The 27958-nt window shown below is 37.0% G+C and overlaps 1 long non-coding RNA gene across 1 annotated transcript in view; it reads left to right on the forward strand.

Moving 5' to 3' along the window:
• The window catches only part of LOC115292940, an 85924-nt gene that overhangs the window by 25942 nt on the left and 32024 nt on the right, over positions 1-27958 (forward strand). Inside the window, exon 3 of the long non-coding RNA XR_003909248.1 lies at positions 11478-11543. This is a non-coding gene — a long non-coding RNA (uncharacterized LOC115292940). The remainder of the gene's footprint in view (positions 1-11477; positions 11544-27958) is intronic.

Below are 27958 nucleotides of genomic sequence, written 5' to 3' on the forward strand. Positions count from 1 at the left end.
ATATTGTAATAGTGATATATAGCAACACATGGTAGCTACATTTGTATTGAACATAGTATAATGTAAAAACGTGTGAATCAATATGTTGTATACCTGAAATTAATGAAACAATGTCAACTATACTTAAAAAAGGTAAATTAATGAAGCAAAGTTAGTGAAGTAAATCCAATAGCATGCACATTTCTTTAGTTTTATTTATTTATTTATTTTTAATTTTTGTTAATGTTTGTTTTTGAAAGAAAGAGAGACAATCAGAGTGTGAGCGGGGGAGGGGCAGAGAGAGAGAGATGAGATCCAGAATCTGAAGCAGGCTCCAGGTAGCAGGCTCCAGGCTCTGAGCTGTGAGCACAGAGCTAGAAGCAGGGCTCAAACCCATGAACCACAAGATCAAGATCATGAAGCCAAAGGCATTCACTTAACCAACTGAGCCATCTAGGCACCCCGTGCATTTCTTTATTTTGTTGTAATATTTTTGATTTAAAAATATAAACCAATGATTTTAATATAACAACAAATACAGAAATAACTTCTGTTATTAATTGCTTGTTTTTCAGTTTATTTATGTGCTTCATAATGTAATCCATCCATATTATCTTAAAAAGACTACATATATGCTAGTAGATTGACATGAGATATTTGAAATAATTACCTAGATTTTTTTGAAGCTTATTTGTTTGTTTGTGCAGTCTCACACCCAACGTGGGCTCCAACTCATAATCCCAAGGTTAAGAGTTTCATGCTCTTCCAGCTGAGCCAGCCAGGTGTCCCTAGATTGTTAAAGTAAAACAAATAACAATCTGAGGCAGACCTTTAAAAATATGAATTAAAATAGCAAAACTTCTACTTGTACTTTTTAATTTTCTAAATTTTTTTTTTCACATTTTATTTATTTTTGAGAGACAGAGCATGAACAGGGGAGGGGCAGAGAGAGAAAGACACAGAATCTGAGCTGTCAGCACAGAGCCTGATGTACGGCTTGAACCCACAAACCATGAGATCATGACCTGAGCCGAAGTCAGATGCTCAACCAACTAAGCCACCCAGGCACCCCTACTTTTTACTTGTCACTCATATATATGTTTTTGGGAAAAAATATTTTGGAAATAATCTCTTAGTTATCTAAACTTGAAACCCTAACCTGGTTTTGGCTTTCCTCTCCTATACCTCCTGCTTATCTCTGTAACTAAACTTACATCCAACCCATTACCAAGTTTAATACTTTCCATCTCCTCAATATCTTCTGATCTGGTTCCTCCTTGGCTTTCTCTTCCTCTGTCTCCTCAATATGGCTCTTTCATAGTAGCTTCCTAATTACTCTTTTCCACACTCCAATCCATCATATAGAAAGACTAGTTATGCCATTTATTTACTGTAATGCAAGTATTTTCCATTGTTGAGTCAGGAAAAAGTTCCTCAAGCTTGGTAGCCCAGTGCCCCGTGTGACATGGCACCCTACGATTTCATTAGCTAGCGCTCCCTTTCTTTCTTATATAAACCCAACAGGAAACCACACCCGCATAGTTCAACCTAAAACGTATTCTATGTGTTGCAATCTTCGTATTTTTGTTGTAGTGTCTGGTAATTCTTCTCAATTTTCTTGTTAGTCTTTCTAAAATCTTACACAACTGTCTTATGAAAAAGCATCTACTCCACAAAGCAATCCTTGATTTCCACAAAGCAATTCTTGATTTCCCAACCTGATGACATCAGTCCTTTGAACCAATTAATGTTCTCTATCCTCTAACATCACTTACATCCTGATTACTAATATAGATATTTGTAGAGTTATTTTATTAACCACTCTCTCTGCACACCTCAGGCACTAGATCACAATCATCCTGAGAGTACATTTTTCTTTTTATAATTTCATCCCCCACAGAGCCTAATTTGGCATCTTATAACTATATTTACTATTTTTGTTTTTGTGGAAAAAGAACTGAATTTTTATTTGTTGACATATATTAAAAGAAAGCATTCCATTTATAAAATGAAGTAGAGTGTTGAAATATGGAGTAGAAGTAAAGAGTTATTTAGTTAGGATCAAGTATAGTAAGAAAATTTAGTGCTCAACTTTTTAATTTACAGGAGTTTATTTTAGTTAGCTTCATTTTTCTCTCTTAACCTTTCTTCATTTTTGCTATATATGTCTTCATGTAGATGTAGCAGTAACTATTTCTCTTCCCTGATGTCAAAGAATTCTCCATTTGATTTTCCCTAGGGTTAGGCAGAGTGATTTAAACTAAACTAAATTTGACTTGAATCCTTACACATTTCTGAAAATGTCAAAGTTTTAAATTGCATACCTCTGTATAGGATTTGTGAAATCTTGACTTACTTGCAGATTCTGCTTTGAGCAACAAAACACATCATGCTTAAAATCGAGCCATTTGAAGAATACTGAAAGTAATGTCTAAAAGAATATTACTCAGCATATTACTTTCTCTTAGAAATATCTTAATATGTTTAATATAACTATCTGCAAACTTCTAAGCCGAGGGAATGAATGGAATTGATAATTAGTGATTTCTCTAAGTGGAGAAGGGTGGCAGATCTGAATTGAGGGTAAATGCTGTGTGATCTCTATATGTTTGTGCGGGACTTTCAGCAGCTGTACTTGCAGAAAGCTATTTCATTAATGGTTTTTTTGGTGGGAGAGATATTTCCATAAAACATTAACCTGGGTACATTTAATCTTTACATTTTTAGGAGGCAGCTGCTTAATTTGGAGCGTGTTCACTTCTGTTGAAATGTTGCTGTTGAAAGCTGCATGTAGATCTTTTGAGAGGCCACATGCTTGAGTCCCTATTTTTAAATTTTCATGACAGCTTTTACACTCTCCTGAGCATGCAGGATCTAAGTTTCTACTGAAGCATGTAATTACCAGCCATGACTTAGCACCTGCCATGTGGTGCCACGTAATGGCGAATGGAAGCAATGTCAATAAGAGAAAATTGGCAAGCTGGAGATAGCCAAGTGAGATAACTCACAGACTCACATGCTTGGCAAACTTTCCCTACTGCTAGTAGTGCAAAAGAACCTATTCACAAGAAGTTTTATGTAATCTCCAAGGTGTGCACATCCAAGAAAATAAAAGGGCCGTTTTATTGTTTAGAATGAAGACATGGCTTCATTGATGAACATGTCCTACACTTCTAAAACTATTTCTCACTTAATCTGCCATTTTACTAGTGCTACTTCCAGTATTTGATTTGCTCCTTTGGATTATGTCAGTAACTGTCAAAAGCAACTCTTAAAACATTTAGCTTCTACTTGGAAGCCCTGGGAACGGGATTGGAGATGAATCTGTCAGTTAGCCTTTGGGCTGTACAGGATTCACCTGTGGAGGTTATTAAAATTGCAGATTTCTGGACTTATTCCTCAAAAATTCAGATTCAGTAGGTCTGGAATTAAACCTATAAATCTGGATTTTTCTGAAGCACTCAGTCTGTGGACTAGATAGAAAGGACGCTTCTCTAACTTGAAACAAAACAAAACAAAACCATCAGCTTCTTTCTACTCAATGTGGTTTGTGGACTGGCAGGAATATCACCCAGGAGCACGATAGAACTGCAAAATCACTGGCCCCACCTCACTTGTTGAATCAGAATTTCCATGTTGACAAGATTCCCAGGTGATCCACATACACATTAGAGTGTGAGAAGCATGCGTTTGCTTTAGCAAACACATTGGGTTTAGTTACAGGTGCTTAGTTAATTAGATGAGCTGTCATTCTGAAGGAAAGTAGGACCCAGAAGAGGAGCATTTGTATGGAAGGTGGGCTATGGTAATTGAGCCATTACTGGGAAGATGGTCTTGGAAGGCCCAAGGCATCTTGGGAAAAAGCTGGGGATAGACCTGGTTATGAAGGTAAGTAGAACAGATTTCAATGATTCCAGGGGCCCTTCTGTCCAATATTAAAAAGTGCTGTACTGTATTGCTTCTTCTTTGGTTAAAAATATCCTATCTGTGTAATTCATTTATACTTTGGATTTTGCATGAAGCCGTTGTGATAAATTATTATAGTCTATTCATTATGCTTTAATGCTTGAGAGCTAGCACAGATAGACGCTTTCTGAGCCCTACCTGATCTGAAGTTTGTGCAGATTGACACAGTCATAGTTGTTGAATAATTCAAGGTGGAAATATCTGATATTCTTTAGGTAACCATGATCTTTAGGCCCGGCTACAGATGCATTTTGCCTGAGCCAAATGATCTCAATTAAGATTAAAGTTTCAAGCTATATTCTCCGAATGAGTCCTGAATCTGGTGAAATGAATTCAGCTATTTTAAGCATCCATAAAGCGGAATAAATTGTATGATAATAAATTAAATCACATAACCTAATGAATGTACTTCTTGTCACTTAGCAAGATAACTATTACAAGCTAAACACTAAGAGCTGTGTATTTAATTGATAAAAGCACATTTACTGCATTAGAAATACATAGAGTTACCCTGTAATGTCACTACCACACAGAGTTCTGTCTCATTAATTCCAAAGAGACACTGCACAAGTTTTATGGTAATTTTGATACATTAAATTTCTTGGTATTTTAACTTGGATTTTGTAATCTTTTTTGCCAAATAATTATTTAACCTTACAAATGCTAGCTTTGCAATAATTAATTGATATTTAATTATCATATAACCAGTAAAGTTATAATCTCTAGATGTTTTATTTAATTTAAAGTAACTGTTCATTTTAATTAAAAAATTTTTTTTCAGAGTAGTAGTGGGAGTTCTTATGCATGGCATAATGAACTTGGTCATTCTTCTGAGCAAGCAGGTAATATCCTTTCAAGATTAGCAAGGAATTAAGGCTTCATTCTTGATGAAAAAATACTCTGATGTTTTATTTTCCTTCTAAAAAGTAAATCCAAATCACATAATTTCTTCCTTTGGGAACCTAAATAGAATAATTATTGGGTTTATGACATAATTAATGAGTAAAAAAATAAATATATGAAAACTAGGAGGTGTAATGTAATTCTATTTCCAGTTCACTGATCTAGACAGCATTCTTATCACTCAGTGAAAAGTAGTAAGAATCATACATATTTATTTTTGATGTATTACTCTTTCCTAAATTTCCATAATGAGACGAATCACCTGGGGTACTTGTTTAGAAATACCACTTCCTGGGAGATTCTGATTTACTGAGACTGGGATAGGGCCTTGGAATTTGTATTTGTATCAAGGACCTAAATCATATAAATTACCAGGGAAGTCTGGGAAATAAAATTCTCATACCAAGATCCAGAAAAAAGGAAATTCAGAACTGCATGTGCCGAAACAAGAGTATTGCTCTGAATTTTGCTGCATGTAAGAAACCCTCTCTGTGCCAAGGCATATCCAGACCAATTAAATCAAAATCTCTAAAGTGGGAACCAAGCAGGGCACCTGGGTGACTCAGTCAGTTAGGCAGCCGGCTAGGGCTCAGGTCATGATCTCACAGTTCATTGGTTCGAGCCCCGTGTTGGGCTCTGTGCTGACGGCTCAGAGCCTGGAGCCTGCTTCTGATCCTGTGTCTCCCTCTCTCTCTGACCTTCCCCTGCTCATGCTTTGTGTCTTTCTCTCTCAAAAATAAATAAACATTAAAATAATAAATAAATGAAGTGGGACCTAAGAGTCAAAATGAGAAGTTTGGGAACTACCCCACAAAGGGTGTAAAAACCAAACCTAATGGATAATTTTCAAGAGGAAAAATTTATAGGGCCACTGCTCACTGAGAGAACCTAGCAAACATATTAAAGAGTCAGGTGGTGGTTTTGAGATTTGAGCTTCTATCAGAATCACATGGAAGGCTAGATAAAGAAGATTGATTCGCTCCACCACAGAGTTTCTAATTAGTAAGTCTGGGGTGGAGCCCAAGATCTTGTATTTCTAGTAAGTTCTAGGTAAAGCTGGTGCTGTTGACCCAGGGAACACATTTGAGAACCAAGGTTCGAAGGGAAGGATGAGTGATGGCAAATAGGAGCATGGTCATCCTGAGATCAAATTAGATTGAGCTCAATCCTGGGTAAACTGTTAGTCTTCTAGAATCCCATTCTACTACATGGGATTATATTAGAAATAGCTTACTGTAACAGAGTACCTACTATGTGCCAGGTGTTGTTACATTTTATATATACATATATATAATGTAAAAAAAGTAGAAGTCATTTATTTTTTAAAATTTTTTAATGTTTTATTTATTTTTGATACAGAGAGAGACAGAGCATGAGAGGGGGAGGGGCGGAGAGAAGAGACACGGAACTGGAAGCAGGCTCCAGGCTCTGAGCTAGCTGTCAGCACAGAGCCTGATGCGGGGCTCAACCCACGAACCTGAGATCTGACCTGAGCTGAAGTCGGAGGCTCAACCGACTGAGCCACCCAGGCGCCCCAAAAGTCATTTATTTTTTAAAAATAATCCTACATGACAGATGTAATATAATGGTTTCTACTTTACAGCTGTGGAAGTTGAGGTACAGGACGGTTAAGTAACTTGTTTAAGAGCATGCACTTAGTAAACTGTAGAGTGGGAATTGGAATCCGGATGGTCTGGCTCCAGGGCACATGCAGTTAACTAATGTTGCACTGAGGAAGGTGAAGATGGACAGCGTTTTTTCAGAAAATAGATGTTTGTAGCAGACTTAGATCTCACTAGCTTTATTTCTTTCACCCTGCCCAAAGGGAAATTCTAGAGAACTATTTTAGGAAACTAAATATCTGGACCAGAAATCAAAAGGAAAGAAGGTGGCCAGATTCAAAAATAACTTTACATATGTATGAGTAAGAAGAGGACCAATTTAAGAAGGAGTTTAAAATATTAGAGCTCAGCCGTGATTTTCTGAAAGAGTTTGGGAATAGTATAAAAAGCAGAAAAACAAAACAAAACAAAACCCAATATATTTTACCACTACATAAAAAGATGTGATGTAAAAAAATGCTATTCAAAGGGTGCCTGGAGGGTTCAGTAGGTTAAGCATCTGACTTTTTTTTTAATTTTTTTTGTTGTTTTATTTATTTTTGAGAGAAAGACACCATGAGCAGGGGAGGGTCAGAGCAAGAGGGAGACACAGAATCCAAAGGCAGGCTCCAGGCTCTGGGTTAGCTGTCAGCCCAGAGCCTGACGTGGGGCTTGAACCCATGAACTGCGAGATCATGACCTGAGCTGAAGCTGGATGCTTAACGGACTGAGCCACCCAGACGCCCCTAGCATCTGACTCTTGATTTCAGATCAGGTCATGATCACAGTTCCTGAGATTTGCACTGACAGTGCAGAGCCCACTTGGGATTCTCTCTCTCCTCTTCTCTCTCTGTCCTTCCCTCTCCTCTCAGAATAAATAAATAAACTGAAAAAAAAAAAAAGAAATGCTGTTTGAGGACTGAAGCATGCATATAGTGAGGAACAACTGTATCTGGAGAGGTTTTGGCTTTCATTAGGCCAGCAAGAGTACAGGCTTCAGCAGCACCAATCGCATTGTCAATTTACGAATCTGTAAGGATGATTTTAAGTTACAAAAATCCCAGCACTAATTTTTTTTTAATACAACCATCAAATATTTACTCTATGCTTAGCATCTAGGTGCTAAGGATTCAACGGTGAATAAACAAGAGCACGTTCCTGTTGGGTCGATGTTTATTTTCTAGTAAGGGGAGTGGTAACTTATTTGGTAAATAAAACATGTGTAATTATTTAGATATTCATAAAACGTTTTAGAGAAAAAAACAGGGTGACGGGGCCGGAGCATGCTGGGACGGTAGCAGTATGTATGGTAGATGGTAATGACATTTGCTCATATAGTCAGGGAAGTCTCTGATTAAGATGGAAATTGAACAAAAACGGAAAGGAAATGTGAGGGAAGAGGCTAAGGGAGGCCTTGAGTCCCAGAACTAGCCACCTGGTTTCACAAAATGAAACACAAGTGCCCACTGTATGCAGGGTTGGGCCCAATGACAATGCATTCCCTTATGCATCTGAAGAAATCAATAGCCACAGGAAAGAAATCACCCCAATGTGATTATAAGCAGAATTTCCTGGGGACAAGGCTTGCTTTCTCTACATCTGGCAAGCGGACTGGATGGGTTTCTTGCCAGTGTAATTCAATGGGCTACAGATGGGTGCTAACTGGAATTGAGGTTATCTATATCTATACATATTGATACAAGTAAAGATTAGTATAGATATTTCAGGCTTTGCTTATCCTGGAAGAGAAGGTACTGTAGAGACTGCAGTTAAAAGTTTTGAAAAGAAAATTCTTTATCAATTAGAATGGAAAATTCTCTATCAGTTTGACCCACCAAGATGTGGGTCAAATTTCTTTTGAACAGAAACATTTTACTGTTAGTGTACAAGAAAGAGCAAGAAAATATAACATTATACAAACATATTACATTCTTTGACTCACTGAGCTGTGTTCTCACTGAAAATTGGAATGGGAAATTAAAACATTTCATATTTAAAATATGTGTCAGTGGGATTTCATATTTAAAATAGGTATCAGTGGGATTTGAAAGGCTGGTTTAGTCAATTAAATACATTGAATATGAGAGGGTAAAGGGGGAAGTGCACACAGATTTCTTTTGTTTTGTCTGATTTTATTCTCCTGGGACTAGGAACAAATTTGCACATGCCCAGGAGAGGAAGATATCCTTGCATAAGACATGCTATCCCATTCATTAACTCTGGGCAGATTCCTAAAGTACTTTGGGAGCAGGTAATAGTTTTATGCAATAAAACCAAATTAGGGCTAAGTGTGAATGGAATCCCATTGGTGAACTATAAAGATAGTCTGTGTTTTTTTACCTGAAGAATTCTATGATATCTTCCTGGAAATGGGCCATAGGAGAGACATTAGCATGTCTGCTGTTATTGTTTGCTTTATGGGTAAGCATTAGATTTCAACCAGAGAAACATTCCATGGCCGGGAGATTATGGCTGAAAACAGGTACTAAATGGAAAGGTGGAAAGAAAGGCAAATAGGAAAGGTACCAAGAAGGGATGCAATTATACTATTCCCAAGAGAGAGTCAGAGCAAGAAAATATTGCTCTTAGCTAGCTTTCTCAGGTCTCATGACGAATAGTGGCCAATGTTGGGAGAAGCCACTTGAATGTTTGTACAGAGAACAGACACCTAGTGAGTTAAGGGTTCTTCCTAAAAACACTTTTTATAATGAAATTCTGTCTGTCAAATCATCTTACTGGAAGCTAGCTGGAGCCACAGCTAGAATTTGTAGCCTTTATTTACCATTTTTGAGTTTTTTCAGGTATTCTAAGATAAATACTACCATGAATTGAAAGGGGGAATGTTACCCAAGTCTAAATATATTTATACAGACTAAATTATCTGACTGCAATGGAATTAAATTAGAAATGAATTTAAAAAATTGGGAAACGCCCATATACTTGGAAATTAAAAAAATCTAAAGTCAACAATATGTGTGATGGCTTGATCATTATTGGCAGCCAGATGCCAGGGCTCTAATGATTTTAGGAGGATTCAATAATTAGGACAGGCTGGAATAATGTAGGCCCATCATCACGATTAAAACAACCTGGTACCTTCTATTTCTGGCCAAATATGAGTAATTATACCATACTTCCCTTCTACTATAAAACAACTAGAAAAACAGACAAAATATGTGAAATGATGTTTTCAGACATTGGACAAGAGGTAGCACAGTACTGTGATGAAAAAAAGAAGGAAAATAAGCAAGATGGATTGTAGGACTGGCCTATCTTTCTGCCGAGATGTTCCTCTTCAAAGTGCCCACATATGTATGGTTGTGGGAAGGAGGGGTTTTGGGACCTGAAAACAACACCATGGTTTTGCTGAGCTAAGAAGGCAGGGATTGGAGTTCAGGAAGACTGAGTGGCTAGAATGTGCAGTGTAGAGTACTCAGGAGGAATGTAGAGAAGGTTCTCTTTGAATCTGTTGTAGAATACCAATCTGGGCACATCTAAGTGAAAGTGCATGAGGCCAAGCAAAAACTCTTAGAGGGTTGTAATTTGAATAATTTCTAGAACTTATACAGGCTTAAAAATGTTTAAGTTCTGATCGGTTAGAGATATAAGAATATCTAGGGTGTTTCATAAAGATCCTAGAAGAGTGAAGCTTCACTTATAGACCTAAAGAACACAGTTGACTAGTCCCAACAAAGCTTAAAGACAAACCTCAAAAGGATAAAGCTGACCCACAAGTTATTTAACTACCCGCCCAAACTTTTAACTCTCTTTACGGAAAGCAAAATCCAGAATAAAGATAAGAATCAGAAACAGTCAAGCCAGAAAACAGTGGAAGAACATTTTTAAAGTACTGGTTAGATAGAATAAAACAAAACACATTGTTAACCTATAAATCTCTGTCCACTGAAAGTATCCCTAATAAATGATGGCAAAATGAAAATATTTTCAGATCAGCAGAAGGTTAGAGATTTTATTGCCAGAAGAGCTGAATAAGAAAGGTTAAAGAAAATTCCTGAGGCAGAAGAAAATGATCCTAGGTGGATACTCAGATTTGTAAAAAGAATGATGAGTGCCATAAATTATAAATATGTGAGTAAATAAAAAAACCATATTTTTCTACATTAAAAATTATTTAAAGTATAATTAACTTAAAAAAGTTTTATGTTTATTTTTGAGAGAGACAGACAAAGCCAAAGCATGAGTGGGGTCAGAGAGAGAGGGAGAAACAGAACCTGAAGTAAGCTCCAGGCTCTGAGCTGTCAGCACAGAGCTCAACAAGGGGCTTGAACTCACAAACTGTGAGATCGTGACCTGAGCCAAAGTTGACCGCTTAATGGACTGAGTCACCGAGGTGCCCCTATAATTCACTTTTTAATATGAAGTAATAACAATCAATGAGAGAAACCATAGAGCTGGATAAAATATTTGCTATACCCCAAAGAACTTCTAGGGTACTTTAGGAAATATTTATCTCCTCAGCACTGTACAGTTTGAACTATAATTTTGCTATAGGTATATAGTCATAGGGAGGAATCAAATGTGGGAATCTCTGTTATTGGAATTTTTATAATTTGAATGTCTTTAAGTATTTGTTTAGTACAAACCTTGGCTTTTTTTTTCTGTAAGTAGCCAGATAATAGTATTTTAGATTTTCAGCAACATGTATTTTTGGTTATGACTATTTAAATCTGTCATATTTACATTTATGTAAATGAATGACACACCAATATTTGGCCTATGGCTATTGTTTGCCAATCCTTGAATTTCATTGTCTCTCCTGTCATGAATTTTATTAGTCAAAAGAGTTGGATATACTGGAGCTGAGAAATCAAAGAGGGGTTATTTTCTTTGAAGACTATGTAAAAAGTTATTTTATATTCTATATATTAAATTTACAATTTCTGATGTCACTGAGGAATCTAAAGCTGTAGTTTTTTTATTGTTTCAACTGACTTTCACACATGGTAGCTTCTTTCATTGTTTTTTTGGTACGTTTTGATTGTGATTGTGAACTGTCTTAATTTGTAGGAATTTGGGGCCTGGACTGAAGGTACATTTCCAGAAGATTTGCATTTATGTCTTCTGGACACCAAGGTATGTGAAGGACCTGGGTCCATTTAAATATTTTTATTTGAGGTTTTTTCAAACCCAGGGGAGGGGTCTTATTAGTGGTGTTTTTATGGTCATTGTCATCATCATCATTATCATCAATCTTTTCCATCCAGAGTCCTAACAAATATTGGTAAGTTACCTATCTTTTCTCTGTATTGCTTGATGGAGTTTTTCTTACCACTCCTTGTCTAAGTGGACTCAAGTTCAGGGGCTCCAATTTGTAAAACCTCAAGTTTAGTCCCCTGAACCTCCTGCAGCTCCTAATCTCCACCTTCCCCAACTTTATCAGTAATTAGTTGGGAATATCCACCTACCTAATTCCCAAGTGTGTCTCTCACTTGCTTTTGGAACATAAATATGGAACACAGTGTAGTTTATTATGCCTCCTAAAAGTCCAATGCTATTAACATTATGAACCCTCTCAATAAAAAAGTTCATATGTTACATATATCTATAAAAATATGCATAAAATTGCAGATGGTGCACAAAACCACTAGAGACAATCCCTGGACTCCTTAGAGTCAAACTTTAAGGATTTCTGTTAAGTATTAAATTATTTAAAGTTTGAGTGAGCCATTTTGATTAAAATCAAATTCAAGGGGTACCTGGGTAGCTCTGTCGGTTGAATTTCTGACTCTTGATCTCGGCTCAGGTCATGATCTCACAGTTTGTGGGATCTAACCCTGCGCGTCTGGCTCTGCACTGGGCATGGACCCTGCTTAGGGTTCGTTCTTTCTTCTCTCTCTCTCTTCCTCCCTCTGCCCTTCCACCACTCATGCTCTCTCTCTGTCTCAAAAAATAAACAAAATCAAATTCAAGGGGCACCTGGGTTGCTCAGCTGGTTAAGCATCTGACTTTGGCTCAGGCCATGATCTCACAACTCTTGAGTTCAATCTCCAGGTCAGGCTCTGTGCTGACAACTCAAAGCCTGGAGCCTGCTTCAGATTCTGTTTTCATCTCTCTTTGGCACTCCCCTGCTCACACATTTTTTCTCTCTCTCTCTCAAATATAAACATTGTAAAAATAAAAAAATATATATATAAAAAAATAAAATTCAAAATTAAATTTCAGTACAATAATTGTAATTCCTGACTGCTGTATGGAAGACTTGATATCAAATTGGGTTCTTGTGAGTATGTTGAGGTAGGAGAAATAGAAATAGTGATTAGAGGGTTTCCATTTATTATAAATGGAAGTGGCATTATTAGCAATACGCAAAATACTCTGGTTGCCTGGGTAATTATGTGGTGTTATTTCCTGCTCTAGGTTAGTTGATGGTTTGGAAACAAGTGATCAAGGGAAGTTTTATGCAATGTGGTTTCTTTATCCATTTTGTGTTTATGATATCTGTGAAGTTTTTGCTTTAACACCATGTTCTTGGGAATATTCAGAAATGAAGTAAGAATTTTCACAAGCATTCTAAGTCAAAAGAGAAATATTTCCACTGTACCAGGCTCAATAGAACATTTGGGACTGTATATTATATATTTAAACGATCTACAAGTATTTTCTGCATGATGCATTCTCTCAAGGCACATATCAATATATACTTTTTAAATGACACTAATTAGAGGAGCATTTCAAAATGCCTAGATAATAGGTTTTTAAAGAACAGTATTATGGTTAAATGAATTGGCAATGGCCTGGATTAGACTGAGTGAACAGGTTTCTGTACAGAATAATTTTTCAGAAACTTGAAAATGCAAAGATAGTATGCGAATCTCTAAAAGGAGGTATAACAAGCTGCATTTTGTAGTCTCATCCAAACATGAAATCCTTTTCTCTTGGTGCTTCTCCTGGGACAATAGATTTAAAGCATATCTGTGTCCTTTTATACTACATTTCTTTCTAGTTAAATGTGAAATAAAATGTATTATGCTGTGAATATTCTTTTTCTTATTAAATACATAGAAATTTAAATAATCATTTCTTAAAATAGAAACTGTGTTTAGAACATAAGAAGACTCAGTTGATTATTAATATAAATCTAAATTATCAAGATGATTAATTTAACAACCCAAATTTGTCCTGTTGGATCTGCTCATTACTGTTTGTCTTAAGTCTCTCAAAACAATTTATGTGTGGTTGACACCAGGACCAAAATGCTCATTACCAAGTCCCCAAATGCCTAGAACTGTTTTTGCCTAAAACCTACGTGTTAAGTGTGAACATGTTTTTCTCTGTGGGTTGGACTGAATAGGTGAAAACTGAAGTTGAAGATGCTAATTACATATGTTAGTACCACATGTTCTGCAGTAATGACGTGCCATTTATTCTCCATGAAGAAACTCATAATTAGGTTTAATAAAACTCAATAATGAAAAATTAAGTAAGATCTTAAATATTTTAAAACACATTACTGAAGTGTTTGAAAATACTGTATCTTTGACACTGTCATGCAGCCACCAGGTGGTAGTCTGTATGAGTTTCTCAATTTGTTTTGTTTATGGTATTATGTACATTAATATCTGGGAAATTTCAACCAACTCTCCTCCATTGAGAATGTTTATCTAACATCTTACAAAAGGAGCTATGTTTTATCCCCTGATCATGTTACACCTTGTAAACGATAAATTTAATTTTAAGAACAGAAATAATGCATTTGGTGAGTGACAGGTATGGGGTCTGATGCTTTTTCCCCCCATGCCTTTGTGTCTTGACTGAAGGGGGAGCCGGCCTTCTGTTCCACGGCCTTCTGTGACTCTTTCCTTCAAAACTTCATTGAGCCTTCATTGGTCTTCCTTGTTTTAAAAATCTATGTAAATGTTTTATATTTTTGAGAGAGAGAGAGAGACAGCATGAGCAGGGGAGGGTCAGAGAGAGAGAGGGAGGCACAGAATCTGAAGCAGGCTCCAGGCTCTGAGCTAGCCGTCAGCACAGAGCCCGATGTAGGGCTCGAACCTCCGAACTGTGAGATCATGACCTGAGCTGAAGTCGGACGCTGACCTGATGCCCCTCCATTGGTCTTCCTATGTCATACTCTGATTTGAGACTTATGGATGTTCTCCAGCATGGCCCTTGGTATTTGCTCCCTTCCCTTATTTACTAGGAAACTGAGCTGCACACAAAGAAAGCATTGTAACTTTGTAACTTTAATGGAAGGACAATGAAAAAAATCTGAGGACATTCGTTTTTGCAGAATTTTGGCTTTACTTCAGTTTCCACCAGGCTGCTGTCTATGTGTTTTTTGCTAGGAAGAGACTAACTGTGTCCTTAACCTTGGCAGAGTACCAGTCACCCAACAGTCTTCAGAACCCCCATGTAAGGCTTATGCCTACAGTCAGCAGCTGGTCCCAGTGACGGCAGCTGGTCCCAGTGACGGCAGCTGGGCTAAAACTGTCAGTTTGCTAATGAGGTTCTACCTTAAATATGTTCTAGGATACACATATGAATATCCAGTGCCTCTATGTGGTTTTCCTTAAACTTTTGTTTATTATCTAATGAGTAACTTTTGTAAACTCATGCAGTTAGGACTTCAAGGTAGGCAATGGCCTGGAAGTCCTACTTAAAACTATTTTAACATACATATTTAATAAATATATAAATATAACATATAATCATGTCCCATACAATTTTCTCATATTTTTTGTAGTGTCCAGATACATAGTGATGAGTGGAGTATGGGTTCAAAACATGATCATATGTTTATCTAGAATATTTAGTTAAAAATTCAAATTTATAACCAAAAGAGCTTTAAAAGGCTATTAACCTTTTTCTGTTATTTTTTTTTTTACTTCATTAAGGCTAAGACTAGAACCCTTATTCTTATGCAATGGTATCCCTAAAATTTGTTCATAACATGCTTATAAAGATGTTTTGCCTTCCAGGAATTTCAAGTTAATAGCTAACAAAATTATCATTGAATTTTCTGTTACAATTGTGAGAACAATATGTACAAGTGCAAAAGCAGGTATTTTCTTATGGTAATTTACTATATGGATGTTTTGAAAGTGATCTATGGCTAGATGTAAGTTACAAAGAATCATAAAAATAAGTTACATGGCTACTATAGCAATAATAAAAAATGCATTGTTTGTAGAAAATTATCATTAAGTTCTGACCAGTGTTGTAAATAAATCAATAAATTTTATTTAACTAAAACTCCACCCCACCAACTGAAGTCACATCAGTGATAATGGAAGGCAAGAGTGGCAAACTACGTTATCAGCATCAACTCTAGGAAGGTCAAGACACCAACCTTGGATTAATATGAGGAGGCCTTCATAACTTAAGAGACTCGAAAACACGCAAGTTGCCTGACGGTCCTAACTGTGATGAAAATCATCCACTGAAGTGGGTATTATTGTAAATCTTTGTCTACATGACAGATTTACATCTCCTTACCTCCATAAAATTCACCGTTAATGGCACAACCCCTATTAAGCTGAGATATTTCTAGGTGTAGTACGTCATGGTATTTTCCTGTATAGTTTACATTATTCTTGGCATTTCACTGCCTGTCTCATGAGATGGCTGAGGAGGAAAATATAGTAACTTGCACTCACTTCTCAAGGACAAAGTGCCACATCTTACCAGAGGAAACATTCGGAAAGTGGAAAGCAAATACTGAGAATCATAAGGTTGAAAAATGTGGCTCATGAGAAATCTGGAGACTGCAGGGGGCAAATGTTTTATTTTGTGGAATACACTTTTAATACACTACCAAAATCTCAGTTTTCAGGGTTTTTCAAAAAGGGACAAATAAACATTGGCAAAAGCTCATTCTTGGAGCTGAGTATATACAAGAGAGAAAATACGATTTTTGACATAAACCCAGCCTTAGAGCTTAAGCCTCCACCAGTACTTGTACAGGGAAACCCTGGGGCCTCAGAAACATTTGGGTAAAACTATTGTAGCACTTTCTTACAATACAAGCTAAGCAGGCTTTGCGAAACAGAGGCAATTAAAATGTCTAGGCTCTCCCTTGAGATATGTCAGCGCATTGAGAACCTGGGATTCTGAATAACTTAATTCTTATTCACATACAGTCTGAGAGGAAAATAATGTCAACTCTTACCACACAGTCTTTCTGTTTTTCTCTCTTAGGTGAAACAATTAAATAGTTACAAGCATATAATACACTTTTGACACATAGTTGTGAAGGCTTTGGCCATAACGTAGGGCAGAAAATTCTATAAGCTAATGGCACTGCGTTTTATGTGGACTAAAAAGAAATTTTAAAAACCAGATTGTACTATTGCAAAACTAAAAGAAATTGGTGATACTTTCTCACGTTCAAACCTAGTTTTGTGTATGAAAGAAATGCAAAGTGATCAGCCCAAATTCAATTATTATCTGATGGTAGGACTACAACCAAAGAAAGAGGTGTTCTTCTGAGAAACTTCTCTTGAGCTCAGATAAAGGGCAACCAAATGTTGCTTCTCATGGAGCTAGCTGTGGGGAATGTTAGAGAGTAGAAAATATTTTCCTTAGCCTCTTGCCTTCTCGCTATGGAAAGGGAAAACAGAAAGAGGAAAATATTGAAATTTTAAGCAAGCTTTTAGAAGGAGAACTCGTACTTCTCTTTGTATGTGGTGTATATTGCTGCCTGACCCATTTCCTTCTTTGCAGCAAATCCTGTTCACTTTATATTTGTAATAATATTTGTAATATTAAACATAAATATATATTTGTAATAATAAACACAGCAGAAAAGCCTCGTGTGCAACAATGTAGTCATTACACAAAGCTTTGGATATATGGTGTTTGTTGGAACTACAAACTATTGGAAATAGCCATATAGATCTTGTAGAAGAACCCTCTTATAATGGCTGGTAATAGTTCCACATAATAGGGGCTCAGAAAATATTTATTTGATTTGCTTCTTTTGTAGGCATTTTTGGTTGAACCTATGTTTAAGTCTTGGTATATTAAAAAATTAATATACCAAAATTTCAACATGCATCCTGTGTTTACAGGTTTCTATATAAAAGGATTTTCTGGAGACTGTGCTGCACAGTTTTACCATCTCCTCAAAGTAGGGTGGGAAATTCCCATAATCCTAAGTATTAACACATAGACTGTGCTTCCTTTGGACTTAGAAGGAAAGTTCAAGAGCTTTCAGGTGAAACAATTGCCCATTAGACAACTTCCCAGCTACTAATGAAGTCATGTGAAACCTAGCGTGCCGAGATCCTTTGGCTCTGGTGGGTAGAATATTGCTGTTATGGACTAACAGTAATTGTGCCTCCCATCCCCCCAAATTCGTATGTTGAAGTCCCAACTCCCCATGTGACTGTGCTTGGAAGAGGAGCCTTTATCAAAGTAATTAAAGTTAAATGAGGTCATAAGAAGAGACATTAGAGAGCTCTCCACCTTGTGAGGGCACAGTAAGAAGATGGTCATCTCTAAGGCAGGGAGGGAATCCTCCCCAGAAACTGGCCCGGTGAGACCTTGATGTTAATTTCCAGAAATACATTTCTGTGTTTATGCCACCCAGTCTGTGGTATTTCATACGGCAGCCAGAGCGACTAATACAATTGCATTTAAAACAAAAACAGGATGGATAAATAAATAAGATTTCAAAATTGCACTGTTATTTTTCTCTCCCCTTCATGTCTTATGGCCCTTTACTTTTCTACCTCTTAGATAGGTAAGAGAACAAACTGTTGTTGGGAAATTAAAAATCAATACTCACAAACTTATAAAAGCAAATGCATTGCAGCTTTCCACCAGCCCAATTCCTTTGTAAACAAATTAAAAAAGAAATTAGAAGCTTTAAATGAAGATCAGTTATTTAAGGACCTCCTGTGTCATGTGAGTTCTATTATCTTCGCTCAGATTTGTTTTTGTTCTGCCCTTTGGACCAAGTACATCATCCCCAAAGGCTTCGTGAACAGCTATTACTTCCTGAGAGCTGTTTGGAGTCAGAAGTGCTGAGTGTCTCCAAGATGAGAAATTATGTTTGCATAGCAAAAAACACAAATTTAAGTTAGAAATATGTTGGAGAATGTCATTTCCTTTGCAACCCAAACAAATTAAGAGGAAGGGAAATATCACTTAGTAGAATTCAGAGCTTGTTATGATATTTTGAAAGAGTTACAGGAATTTGGCAAAACTTAAAAAATTGCTTGGCATTTATGCCCTGGGATGAGTATTTTAGGAGTTCAAATTAAACTTGCTGACATATATACACTGAGAACATGTTAACATATTGTTCTGTTTCTTATTATAAGTTTTGTCCTATGAACTACGGAGTTGTTCCACATAACCTATAGGGCCTAAGATAACCTATTCAAGGTACTAGGTATAATGCTGATAAATGTTTTATATTTGCTACATATTTTTTAATTTTTAAAAATCATTTTTACTATATATTTTTTAATGTTTATTTATTTTTGAAAGAGAGACAAATTATGAGTGGGGGAGGAACACAGAGAGAGGGAGACACAGAATCTGAAGCAGGCTCCAGGCTCTGAGCTGTCAGCACAGAGCCTGACACAGGGCTCAAACTTAAGAGCCGTGAGATTCTGACCTGAGCTGAAGTCAGATGCTTGACTGAGCCACCCAGGCTCCCCTTCCTACATATTTTAAAGCCATGATTGTATCCCCATGGGATAGAGCACTCCCAAATACCTAAAACACTAAGCATAGAAAATATCAGATCTTAAGATTACCACATTGCTATATACTATCACTAATTGAAGAGAAAATGGCAGATATGCATGGTAGTTAAAATTCAAAGGGGCTACTAAAAAGCTCTGCTTTCTTTCTGTATATGATACATGCATTTAAATGCCATATATGGTTACTATTCTATTGAGTTATACATGTCCATTTTATCCAGCTGGGACCACTGCTGGTGGGGCTAGTGTGCTAGTTCCTCAATATTTGCATGCAGTATTGGAAAAATTAACAGCTTAAAATGGAATATCAAGATGTATGACAGTCTTTGTAGGGTAGAGATTATTATTACTGAGATGGTATAAGCCTATATTTTGAGGTATAAGTTCTTAATTTGAAACTTGTTTTTTAAAACCCTGGAGTTTTAGGGGTGCCTGGGTGGCTCAGTCAGTTAAGCTCAGGTCATGGTCTCTTGGTTCCTGGGTTCAAGCCCTGCGTTGGGCTTTGTGCTGACAGCGAGCTCAGAGCCTGGAGCCTGTCTTCAGATCCTGTGACTCCTTCTCTCTCTGATCCTCCACTACTCACGCTGTCTCTCTCTCTCTCTCTCAAAAATAAATTAAAACATTAAAAAAAATTTTTTAATATCCTGGAATTTTGAATTCTCATCAATAAATGTATGTCGAGTGAACAAACTGATACATATATAAAGATCCTAAATGCCAACAGGTGTGCAAGTGATGACCGAATAAGCCAGAAACAGAAGACTGCAAGTGTACTAGTCCATTCAATTTGCCATAACAAAATACCACAGACTGGGTAGTTTAACCAATGGAAATTTATTTTCTCACAGTTCTAGAGGCTAGAAGTCCAAGATCAATGTGCTGTCAGAGTTGTTTCTAATGAAGCCTCCATTCCTGGTTTGCAGATGGCTAACTTCTCAAGAAAGAGAGATCTCTGATGTCTCTTACTCTTCTTATTAGAGATACCTATCCTGTGACCTCCTTTAACTTTAATTACTTCCTTAGAGGCCCTAACCCCAAGTACAGTCACATTAGGAGTTAAGGCTGCAACACATGAGCTTGGGGCAAAAGAGGGGGTTGGAATTCATCTCATAACACTGAGGGACACTGAAATTATAAAAAATGTGAACTATATACTTTTGGCAGTTGTCATCTGTAACTACTTTATCTACACATTTTTCACCTTAAAGACTAGTTTTAGAATTGTGCAGCATTTGCAGAATGGAGATATAAGGGATTTCAAGTAGTTCAGTGTGCCTGCAATATTCAAACCTTCCAAATTTGAGAGGCCAGTATAAATTCTCTTGAGCATGGCCTACAGATCTTGGGTTAGTCAGATTCCTTCACAGCATTCCCCAAACAACAAGAATGAACAAGCCAAAAACCACACTGGACAAAAATAAGTGTTTGGTTCGATAGAACACATCTCATTGTTTGTTTGGACTCGCTGGAATGGGCTTGACTGAAACATGAATTGAGTGGCAATGAATTTTATACCCTTAGCTGTTTAGCTACATTTATTGAACAATAATTAATAGATGATATAATTTAATAATAAATGTTCATTTTAATGTGAGCTACCCAGCAAAATTAGAAGATGTCATATGATGTGTTTGCTATCATATATATAGTATAATTATGTAGTGCATATAGTATATGTAGTATAATTCCCACTGTAATCTCTAGTTTTATTCTTAAATCAATTAAAAATCATGGCTGCTGGGGTTTAAACTCTATTCTAGCAGATTTACTGGATCACTTAGCGCTCTTATTACTCACTGAACATGTATCATTGTTTTGCAATAAGAGGATAGGTCACCTGGGTGGCTCAGACGGTTAAGTGTCTGACTCCTGATCTTAGATAAGGTCACGAACCGTGAGATCAAGCCCCATGTCGGGATCTGTGCTGACCGAGTGGAGCCCGCTTGGGATTCTCTCTCTCCCTCTCCTGGTGGTGCCCTCTGTCTCTCTCAAGATAAATAAACATTAAAAAACACATCTCTACACATTGCCAGATGCCTTCCAAGGGACAAAATCACGCACTGAACCGCTGAAATAAGGGAAGACTGTGATGTGACCTAAGAGTTGTCAAATGTCCAAAACCACTACTATATATTCATTAGAGGAGACGAGTTACAGTCACTGGCCCTGGAGTCAAATTCTTTGTGTTTAGATTTTGACTTAAAAGTTCCTAATTTGGGCAATGGACTTACCTTGGTAAGCCTATTTTCTTTTCATAGAACCAACATAATTATAGGAACAATCTCACAAGGTTGTTTTAAGCATTTGGTGAGATTGTTAGCACAGTGCCTGCACATAATAAGAAAAGTTGCCACTAATGTTGGCTATTATCATTATCATCTGGGTAAGGTGGAATGTTAAGTTGCATCCACATGTTGACTCACTTTCCAGGCAATGGAGTGAGTTTCTTGATCAAATATTTAGTTGTCCTTCTTCTGCCCATAGAAACAAGTCCATTGTCCAAGATTCTTTATAGACATATCTAAAGGGCCATTAGTGAGGCTTCACCAGTTTTAGAATGTTCTACCTCGGGAGAACATTTCTATCATGACCATGTGGATGTGGATTGCCTCTGCAACTGAGTATCCATACATCACTGTTAACCAAGCTTGCAGTTTTTCTTTCCCCAAGTACCTTCCTTTCTCCTGCTGTAACCCTCTTTGTCTATGTCTTCCTCTCTTCACCTTTTTCTCTTCCCTCCCTCTCCTCCCCTCCCCCTCTTTGTCTTCTTTTTTCCTTCCTCTGCTCGCTCACTCTGTCTCTCTTCCACCCTCTCTCTCTTATATAGCTGCCTACAAGTTTCATTTGACGGCAATGTATTAGCAGTAAATGAAATTAGAAATTGTGCAGTTAGGAACTTTGGGTTTGGACCTCTGCTTTGCAGTTCCTGTTTCTTAGCAACAGGTCTTACACCTTCTCCATTTCTCTGATCTCAGCTCAGTGCTTTTGGCTTAAGCCACTGTCTGAATGAGGATAAAGCAATAGGCTGGAGGAATAAGACAGAGCAGAGCTTCCCCAGTGCTCAGAAACCTACATCTCCTTGGATGCTACTTTTAGGGCAAAGTTAATACCTTTGCCAAGTAGGGAGTTCAGAACAAGAGATGTTTGAGAGTAGCATGAATAGGACTTTCTGTTCTTTCTGGGTTCCAGTCTAGCTGCCATAGTATTTCTTCCTTTCCAATCTCTGCAAGCACACATTTTAATATGAAGCAGAGAATTCAACTGTTGTAATTCCTTAGGATGTATTAGAGAGGAGCTTTTGAAATTACAGCTTAATAGCCTTGAGCAGAAATGTATCTCTTAAAAAGTTTATACTAGCAGTAGTCTTTCTATTTCCAGATGGAGAAGCTCAGCTTAAAGTTTGTCTCTCACATGTTAGATCTTACTGAACTCTGGGAAAGGAAGTCAGCACTCCAATATTCTAATTTTTTTCTACCATTGAAGACTGAGTTTAGGCAAGCATATATTTTTTTTAATTTTTTTTAATGTTTTATTAATTTTTGATACAGGAGAGACAGAGCATGAGAGGGGGAGGGTCAGAGAGAGAAGGAGACACAGAACTGGAATCAGGCTCCAGGCTCTGAGCTAGCCGTCAGCACAGAGCCTGACGCGGGGCTCGAACCCACGAACGTGAGATCTGACCTGAGCCGAAGTTGGAGGCTTAACTGACTGAGCCACCCAGGCGCCCCTAGGCAAGCATATATTTGAGATGCATTGCTTACCGAACTGCTTCGTTAGTTTAGACGAATTGTTTCCCATCCCAGGACAGAAATGTATCCACTCTCTCCTAGTCCAACTTGAATAGGTTCTTCTACATTTTTGGCTTATAACATTATAAATTTTTATTCCCCTCTTTTCCTATAATTTTACTTACTTATTAAAATTATTTATTTGCCATTGGCAAAAACCTAATTCAAGTAATTTCAGCAAAAATAGATGTGTGTGTGTGTGTGTGTGTGTGTGTGTGTGTGTGTATAATTATTTTGAGAGATAATTGTTTGGATAGCTACAGGAGGCAGAAAGAGACTTCAGGATACCAGAGGCAGGAATCACACTCAATTCACTTATTTCACAAACTTTAACTGAGAAACTACTATATGCCAAACCCTGAGATCAAAGGGGAGCAAAACCAGGCACTTTCTGATTTCCTAAAGGTTTAAAATCTATTTCAATGAGATCATCTGTCTCATTCTTATTACAGCTTCTCTGTTGATTATTGTATTCATTCTCTCAGATTCCTTAATGTGGAAGTATACACAATCCCTAGCACCTCCTGGTTTATAAATTTTCAAATACCTAATTTCAAAGGATGATTTTTCTCTGATAGTTCAAGAAATCTTTGGTTTTATTGAATCAGTTTAACTGAATTAGTTACATTGGGTGTAGGAGTAGTGTACTTTCTATCAGTGGCTGGGTTTGGGTCTGTCTGTCTGGATCTACCTCCCCATAAAAGAAAACTCCCATCTTCTACTAGGATTGGGAGGGAGCAATGGCCTTTTTTTATTTTATGCTGTAGCTCTGGAAGACAATTAGTTCTACTTTCTAATATTTGATCCCCTATTGAGGTTTAGTTTTTAGCTCTTTCAAGTTGTTTCCCAGCTCTCCAAACATTGTTATTGTTGTGTCCTATTATATTTGTCCTTGGATGTTTTTATTTCATTCATTCATTCATTCATTTATTAAAAGTAGTAGTCTCTCATTTTACTAGAGACTCAGCCAAGGATGTGTAAACTGTTATGTGATCTACTGAATTTCATGTAGGAATACACTATATAAAATCTCACTTGACCATTAGTCTTTAGAAATGCCTACAACCAGGGGTGCCTGGGTGGCTTAGGTTGAGTATCCCACTCTTGATTTTGGCTCAGGTCATGGTCCCAGGGTCATGTGATCAAACTCCATGCTGAGTGTGGAGCCTACTTGAGATTCTCTCTCTTGCTCCCTCTCCCCCCACTTTCTCTCTTCTCTTGAATAAAAAAATAAAATAAATCTAAATTACCTGCTATTGGTGCAGTCTCATTCCAAATTTGTGCAATTGCTTTGATGAAATTTCACTTAAAAAATTACATTTTTATCAGTGTGGATCAAAAGCTATATATTTAATTTTCAGTTAAATTGGTCATAATGACCAAAGTGAGAGAAAAGACAGTCATTTGCTTTTAAGTTCTTAATTTTCTTGAGATGTGTTGATCATTTCTTTATGATCTGTTGATCATCTCTTTATCATGATATGGATACCTTGTCCACTGATTTCAGTGGAATTGCCAATTCTTTCTCTGCTTTGTTTGTGCCATCAGCTTTGGAGGAGGGGAATCTTTTCAGTGAGAGAACTATAATTTTTTCTACAATAAAGTATTATAGCTTTAGAAAAAATTTTAATGTTTGTTTTTGAGAGAGAGAGAAAGAGAGCATACACGCATGGGCGGGGGGGTGGTGAGGGGGGCAGAGAGAGAGGGAGACAAGTTTCTGAAGCAGGCTCTAGTCTCTGAGCTGTTAGCACAGAGCCTGACATGGGGCTCAAACTCACGAACCATGAGATCATGACCTGAACCGAAGTTGGACACTGAACCAACTGAGCCATCCAGGAGCCCCAAGTATTATATCTTTTCATATTGGAGAAAGTCTCAAGATTTTGATGGTGCTAACAAAGGGTTCAGTGAGAGGAAGGAGAAGATATTTGTAATTTGTATTGCTATGCAACAATCAAAATTCTCATCTATGCATTTTTTTCCATTGCAAATACTGTCATATACTGACAAACTGCCTTGTGGCTTCTGACTATGATATGATAGATCTAATGGACTATACTAACAAATAATAAAATATTAGATGATATACTTTTAGAATATCTAATTTCTCATCCCCGCTACTGCTTACTTGGCTTTTCATTATACCTGTATCTCAGTGTTTGCATGTTTGGATTTCCTATGGGGCTCTCAAGAAATATTGAGGCTCTGGCCGCAGCCCAGGCTAATTAAATCTGACTTTCTGAGGGTGGCGTCTGCACAGCAGTACTATGTTAAGCTCCACCAGTGATTTTAGTATGCAAGCAGAGTTGTAAACTACTGATCTCTGTAGAAACATGAAAATAAATATGTTTTTGCCCTTTTGAGAGTGCACCTGGCTTCGATTTCCTGCTACATTCTTACCTCAGGATCTAAGAGATCTCTGGGTTCTGAATATTAATCTTTATTTTTTTTAGATACCTAATGTCAGTGAGTCCTAACATCTACACCTATGAAGCCCTATAATATGGAGGGAATTTAAGAATCTGCTGCTGGAGTACAGCACTTAAAATATAAAACCTGTTGTGGATTTTCTCTGTAACCTACCCCAAAGAGTGCCTGGAGACTTAATTCAGACACAAAGCTGAATTATCTTAACTTACTTGAATTCACATGTAATCACTTGAGTTTACTTAATTTATGATCATTCTTTTATGTCACAGGTGAGTGTTTTATGATACTACGTATCATATCTTATAACTTATTTTCCTCTATGTAAAGATACTGGTTTTGGCTCTCCAGATAAACACATTTTTCCTTATGTAACATACGCCATAGATTACTTGAGAGTATCAGGGTATTAAGAGTGCTATTGTGGGGGCGCCTTGGTGGCTCAGTTGGTTAAGGGACCAACTTCGGCTCAGGTCAAGGTCTCACAGTTCATGGGTTTGAGCCCCATGTCAGGCTCTGTGCTGACAGCTTGAGATTCTGTTCTTTCTCTCTCTTTGTCCCTCCCTTGCTCGCACTGTGTGTGTGTGTCTCTCTCTCAAAAATAAAATAAACATTAAAAAAAGTGTTATTGTGGATACCATGAAATCATGAAAAGTTGAAGGTTTTGGAATCTTGATTGCCATTGGGGAATATCAAACATTAATAATGGGATGTCAAAAACAAAGATGAAGATTCCTGAAAGATGGACTTTCTGGCTAAAAGTTGTTTTAGGGAGTGTTGGTTGTTATGGTGATAGAAGAAACAGAAATCATTTATCAAATATTCAGTTATTTATTAAAATATTTATTTGTGCCTACTATGTAGCAGGTGATGTGCTAGACATTTTAAATAAGCAGGTTGAAGGAGATGGTATACATATGGAAATATGTATACATTAGTTTGTATGTCAAAAACATTTGAATTATGCTTAAGAAGAGAGATGACCCTCTCTAATGATATTTCCTTATATGATGGTAAAAAAAAAAAAAAAAACAACCCACCTCCTAGGATTCCTCAAGCCAGACTGGTTTCTACCTTTTTAACGTTAGCTAGGCTCCTAAGCCAATACGCAAAGTGAGTAGAGAGAGAATGACCCGGACTGGACTCCCTGAGAGCCCTTGTCCTTCTAACCTCTGCTTTTAATTTTTGATTTGAAACCTCTATTTACCACTACTTTTAATTGATCCTAAATCCTAAACTTTGCCTAGTTCATTCCCTCATCATGTATCACATTTCTTGGATGATTCAGGCTAGTGTGTGTGTGTGTGTGTGTGTGTGTGTGTGTGTGTGTGTGTGTTCACGCGCACACACGATCATATATCCAAGACCACAAGTGATATATTCGTTATGTTATAACCAATTTTGGAATCACTGCGAATTGACTTATCTCTATTTGGCCCCTGATACTTATCACCCTTAGGCTGTTTCTAATTTATACAGATTTTGAAGTTTTTTCATAATTTAACCTTGGAAACAGCTTGCTCAGTTTTCACAAATGATTATTTATACATTGAAAACTAGTAATAGGAATTTCATTGTTACATAATATTGTTAAACTGTAGATTAGTAGTAAAATTATTTATTAAGACAGTGGTTCTTGGACTGGGTCACGTTTGTTCCCCAGGGGATATTTGACAATGACTGGAGACATTATTTTAATTTTCATGACAAGGAAAAGGCCAGGGTAGAGGCCAGGGATGCTGCTACAAACCCCATGATGCTCAGCACAGACCCAGTGACCAAGGCTCATCCAACCTACTAAGATATCAATAGTGCCACGGCTGAGAAAACCTGTCTTAAGATAATCCTAAGAAAAGGAGTGTATTGCTGAATTTTTAATGTATGCTTAAAAGCCATGGTACTATAATTTTTATCTAAGGAAAAGATCATTTCAAAGCATTTATGCTTTGGTCTTCTTTCTTTTACACATTAATGTATTCCTTCTAAAGCTCTAAATTGAGTAGATTAAATGATTTCCCTTCTAAAATGTTCAACTACCTATAACCACGAGTGCTTCCCTTAAGTGCAAGTGCAAGCTGTCTTCTCAGCAAGTTATGCCAGATTCAGTTATTAAGAAAATGAATACCCTGTAGATAAAATATGTTCCCATTTCAAAATAAATTACACATTTAAATGATGCTGCAGCAATTTTCCAAATATATTTTTTCTGTACAAATCAAAATTCAACTTCTGTGCTTACCATATAGTTTCAGTTCTAATACCTAGATGTATAAGGATGTAAATGAATGCAAGTACTCACGCTCTCTAGGAGTGTGAAATGCGAGTTACGTGTATGTATGTCTCTGTGTTTGTGTATGTTTTGTGCACCTATCACCTCTGACCTTCACTACCTAACATAGTGTCTTTCAAAACACCTTGTAATGTTGTGAAAGATACTTAGTAATATCTATCCTTTTTGTAAGGAAAACATCTTATTACTGGATGTGTGTGTATAATGCTAACATGTAATATAGCTTTAATTTCTGTGTAAAAAGTAGTAAAGGGGAACAAAACCATCTCTTTTAGAGGATCTCTCTGCCTCCGGAGCATTCCCACAGCACTGCAGGTATGCCACTAT

Source organism: Suricata suricatta, chromosome 5 (genome assembly GCF_006229205.1).
Source record: "Suricata suricatta isolate VVHF042 chromosome 5, meerkat_22Aug2017_6uvM2_HiC, whole genome shotgun sequence".
Taxonomy (NCBI): domain Eukaryota; kingdom Metazoa; phylum Chordata; class Mammalia; order Carnivora; family Herpestidae; genus Suricata; species Suricata suricatta.